Source organism: Microtus ochrogaster, unplaced genomic scaffold, assembly GCF_000317375.1.
Source record: "Microtus ochrogaster isolate Prairie Vole_2 unplaced genomic scaffold, MicOch1.0 UNK69, whole genome shotgun sequence".
NCBI lineage: Eukaryota > Metazoa > Chordata > Mammalia > Rodentia > Cricetidae > Microtus > Microtus ochrogaster.
This window is the reverse complement of record NW_004949167.1, coordinates 341,192-346,673: the sequence shown is the minus strand read 5'-3', so window position 1 is coordinate 346,673 and position 5,482 is coordinate 341,192. Positions and strand designations below refer to the sequence as shown.

Here is a 5,482-nt window from a genome sequence, read left to right as displayed (position 1 = left end):
TTTCCCTGTGTAGTCCAGGCTGTGCTGGAGTTGGCTCTTTAGACCAGGTTGCAGACCCACAGATATCCCCCTTCCTTTACGACTCTGAGGGTTGAGATTATAGGCACACAACGCCATCACCTTGCCAGTGTGTGTATCTAAGACCTGTATACACAGAAGTAGCACAGTGTAATGATTAAGAACTGAGCTTCTAAAACTAGTCCACTGGTATGATAGTATGAAACTCAGCATGGCTACTTACTTACATATAAGTACATTAACTAACCTCTCTATTCTTCAGTTAAATAGGATCGATAGTATTTAAATACATAGGTTTGTTATGAAGATTAAATGAGATAACATATAAAGATTTATAGTAGTATTATTGACCAAGTTATTAAAATATTTAAGTCGCTGTCTGGCGGTAGTGTCTTTAATTCCAGCACTCAGAAGGCAGAGGCAGGTGAAGTTCAAGGCCAGCCTGTTCTACAGATTGAATTCCAGGACAGTCAGGGCTACACAGAGAAACCCTGTCTTGAAAAAACAACAATAAAACAAAAAGCAAAGTCAAAAACAGTTTAAGTTGCCAGGTGTAGTAGCACACACCTTTAATCCCAGCACCTGGGAAGCAGAGGCAGAGTAGGTGTATTTCTGTGAGTTCAAAGCCAATCTGCTCTACAGAATGAGTTCCAGGACAGCCAGAGCTACATAGTGAGATCCTGTCTTGAAATAAAAAACAAAACAAAAAACCCAAAAATTTAAGTTAGGGTGGTGGCGGCACACACTTTTACTCCCAGCACTTGGGTGGCAGAGGCAAGTGGATCTCTGAGTTCGAGGCCAGCCTGGTCTCTACGGTGTGAGTTCCAGGACAGCCAGGGCTATACAGAGAAACCCTGTCTCAAGGAAAAAATAAAAACAAACAAAAATAACAAATAAATCAAATCAAAACAAACAAAAAACCAAAACCAAAACCAAAACCAAACCAAACCAAACCAAAACACATAGTCTCATGCTCAAGCATGAGAACCTGAGTTTGGATCCTCAGTACCCATATAAAAACTGGGGGTGTGTCAGCATGTACCTCAAACCTCGGGATGGGATGTGGGGCAAAGACAAACAGATCTCAGTCTAGCTGAAATAACAAGTTCCAGATTCAGTGAGAGATCATGTCTTTTTAAAAAATAGGGGAGAACGGAGGACAATTGATGTTAACCACTGGCCTCTACACACACGTGCCAGTAAACAGGTGCACAGATATATGCATCAGGTCTGCATCTTCTACTTTTCTTTTGAGATAGGTCTCAATATGTAACTCAAGCTGGACTTGAACTCATGACTGTCCTGCCTCAGTCTCTGGAGAGATGGTATACAGCTGAGTACTACCATACTTGGTATGCTTCATTGTTGGCTGTGGCTGCCTATTTATCTAACAAAGTGTTAACTGTATGACAGTTAGCTCTGGTGATTGAAGCACTCAAGGCCATCAATCACATGGTAACTGGTCATATGCAGTGTTTGAATCTGAACAGGGAAAAATTATACAGTTCTTTTCTAAACTAAAATTAGCGAAATCCAAAGAATGAAAAACAAATAAGGTCAATTTGAAGCTAAATTTTGAAAATAATTACAAATATCACATGCAGTTCTGGAATATATCAATTTATCCATCACATGACAATGAGACTATAGTAAAGTTTGTAAAAGTTTAACTATGAGCTATCAACTTAATAGAGAGATAGAAAGATGATATTTCTGGGTCTAATTTGGAGTGTTGAACATACTCAAGTTCTTAGATTCACAAAAACCCTGAATCACCTGACTGTCCCAGCCAAGCAACTTTCAGGTATGTTGTCGCATGGCTTTCCTTCTTGGATCCTCCTCCTTGTATTGTTTCTTTGTGGCTGTCATAGTAACTGTAAACTCTGAATAAAGGTTGTAGATGCTCCTGCTTTACCAAAGTGAATTCCACTTGGGAACAGAATGGTAATTTCAGAATGTCTACCCAAAGACTACACAAACAAGGCTAAAGAAGCAAAATTATAAACTTTCACTTTTAAAAATTGTCATATTCAAATATTCCTCATTTTTCCCTACTTGATTTATTTCTCTGATTGATTTTTCTTTCCTGCCTCTGACTCCTGAGTGCTGGGATTAAAGATGTGCGCCACCATCACCTGGCTTTCATAGATTTTCTTTTTTTTTGAACAGGGTTTCTATGTAGCTTTGGAGCCTCTCCTGGAACTTGTTCTGTAGACCAGGCTAGCTTTGAACTCAGAGATCCACCTGCCTCTGCCTCCCGAGTGCTGGGATTAAAGACATGCATGCGCTACTATCGCCCGGGATTTTTCTCTCTCTTCTACAATTGTTCACTTACTCGTTCATTCTCTACTCCATCAGTAAATCTGTATTCCTACCCTATTAAAAAAAGGTACATTTGGAGTTCAGAATTTAACTCCTTTTATGACGTCAGCAGGATCCTGAGGCCAAAACCAGATAAAGAGGATAAATGACAGGCATATTTACTCATTATACAAACACAAACATGCTACACAACTTAAGAACAAATCAAAACTACACAGGCAGGAGCAATGGGCAATGGCAGGTAATAATGCCAGAATGGAGAGAGACAGGGTAGGGAGCTGCTGCAAGTTCAAGGCCAGCCCAACCTACTTAGCAAGTTCCAGGGCAGTCAGGGCTACATGCTGAGACCCTGTCCCATATTTAAAAACCAGCCTAATAGTCGGCTAGGTTGTTGTGGTGTACTTCCTTAATCCCAGCACTTGGGAGTTCGAGGCCAGCCTTACCTACACTGTGAGTTCCTGATAGTCAAGACTACTCAGAGAAACCCTGTCTTGAAAACCCAACTCAAAGGAAACCCAGTCTATACTTCAGATTTTGAAAGGTCATAAACACACAGTTTCTACCATCAGAGATACGGTTAGTTCCCAATTCTTTGCAATCCTTTACAATCCTTGGTCTGGTTTAGCAACTAGCTCTGTTCTGCCTCCCAAGTGCTGGGACTAAAGGTGGGCTACCACCTTGGGCAGTAACTATCTTTGACTAAGGGAGGATAGCTGAAGCGACCCATCCCCAAGTTTATGGCTCTAGAGACCTGGTAGCTTCTGTTTCCACGGTTAGAACCCGCTGATGGCAAACAAGTCATGGCCATTAACTAAACTGAAGGAGAAGCTCTCACAGCCCCTGGACACCTTCCTCGGTCCTGAGGTGTCAGGTGGGCTCTGAGCTAACAGTGACAGTTGTGGGTCCCAGCAACAACAACAGTCTCTTTCAGAATATTAGTACCAGGTACCTGAGCCTGAACAGGCAGTTAGAGAAAATGGTAGATAAAGAACTCTGAATTCTGAGAAAATGGCAGATGATATTGAAGCAGTGCTTGAGGCTTCTTACAAGAAGGAGGGAAACATACTGGGCAGTGCTAAATCTGAAGAACAGAGCTAAAGGAGGTAGGGGGACAAGAGCAGAAACCACAGTCATCACAATACAGAAATAAAGTAAGGAACAAAAGCAAAGCAGAGCCAGGAAGGTCTCTGTGAGTTTGAGGCCAGCCTGGTCTACATAGCAAGTTCCAGGACAGCGAGAGCTACATAGAGAGCCCCTGCCCAATAAATTAAAATAAATAAATAAATAATACACAAATAAATGCACAGTGAAATAAAGGAAAAGAGTCAAAGTGCAGCAGAAGCAAAGAAAAGAGGTGGAGCCACTGGAGAAACTGAGATCACAGATGTGAAAGCAGCCAAAGTCCTTATTCTGTTCCAAACTTAACAAACAGTGCCACCTGAATAAAGACTGGGCAGAGCTGGAGAGATGGCTCAGAGCTAAGAGCCCTGGCTGCTCTTGCAGAGAACTCTGGTTCCATTCTCATCATCCACACTGAAGCTAACAACCGCCTATAATTCCAGTTCCAGGGATTTGAAGTTCTTCCATGGTCTCTTTGGGGCCAAGCATGCACACAGTGCACAGACGTACATGCAGACAAACTTATGTGGATTAGCCCATAGCACTAAATAAAGCAATGGCATTTATGAGGAAAAGACCCACATACTACATACGTGGTAGCACATTCTTGTACTCTTTCTGCTTGGGAGACCAAGGCAGAAGGACCTTGAGTTTAGGGACACAGCCCATACTATATAAGAAGACACCGATTCAAAACACCCAAACCAACCTATCCCCTTCCCCCACAAAAAAAGAGATTCAGAAAAGACAAGCAGCTGGGCATGGTGCCTCAACAAGTAAACAAAAACCCCAAACAAAAGACAAGAGCTCTGAAAGGGAATGTTAGTGTAAGATCCTGGGATATGAGAAGCCAGGACAGTTTCTGCAGGCAACTGACACCAGTAATTCACATAAGGGATTTCAAGAAGTTTGTTTTCTTTTTTGTGTTTTTGAAACAAGGTCTCTCTATATGGACCAGCTGGGCTTGAACTCACAGAGATCTGCTACCTCTCTCTCTGCATGCTAAGACTAAAAGTGTTGGCCACTATGCCCAGCACAATGGTAATTTAAAAAAAAACTTGAAAGAACCAGGCAGTGGTGGCACACACCTTTAATCCCAGCACTTGGGAGGAAGAGACAGGTGGATCTCTGTGAGTTTGAGGCCAGCCTGGTCTACAGAGCAAGTGCTAGGACAGGCTCCAAAGCTACACAGAGAGATCCTTTTGTGAGAAACCAAACCAAACCAAACCAACAAAAAAATCCATTTAATGACTAATAGAAATAGGTAGATCTAAGTGACAAGGGTTTCTTTTTATTTTCTGACTTAAGATGTGACAAAAAGACAGAGAGAATTTAATAAACCAGGCCCTGGGTTTGATTCCTAGGACCATTGGGGGAAAAATAGGGCCCAACATGGTGCATTCCTTTAATCTCAGCATCTGGGAGGCACAGATAGGATCTCTGTAAGAGTCCAGACTGTTCTACATTCAGAGTTCCAGACCAGATAGGGCTACAACGAGACTGCCATTTAGTGAGACTGTCTTAATAAAAAAAGGAGATGATTTGAATTGAAGGATTATCTAATATGTTAAAATGTAGTTATAGGAAATTAAAACAACTGGGACTGGGGTTGGATTAGTAATAAATACAAAGAAAACAAGCAAGCAATAAAACAAGATGGTATTTAGGAAAATAAGAACAGGAAAGAAAAATGTACACAACTCAGCTGTGAATACTACATACAATCATAGTAATATAACCATTAATTAGCTAGTTAATAATGATTCCAATGCCACATTAGGAAGCTGTATGGAGTTTAAAAACAGGAGCAGAGGATGTGGTAAGACAAACCTATATCTTTAAGTTCCTGAGTAGGAAATCAACAGATAATTCCTAAAGCTAAAATATAAGAAACAGGGCTGGAGAGATGGCTCAGCGGTTAAGAGCACTGGCTGCTCTTCCAGAGGTCCTGAGTTCAATTCCCAGCAACCACATGGTGGCTTACAACCATCTGTACTGAGATCTGGCACCCTCCTCTGGCATG

At 41.6% G+C, this 5,482-nt stretch overlaps 1 protein-coding gene across 1 annotated transcript in view; it reads right to left on the bottom strand.

The window, feature by feature from the left end:
- Window positions 1-5,482, bottom strand: part of Eif2b3 (eukaryotic translation initiation factor 2B subunit gamma) — a 62,790-nt gene that overhangs the window by 34,600 nt on the left and 22,708 nt on the right. The window lies entirely within an intron of this gene.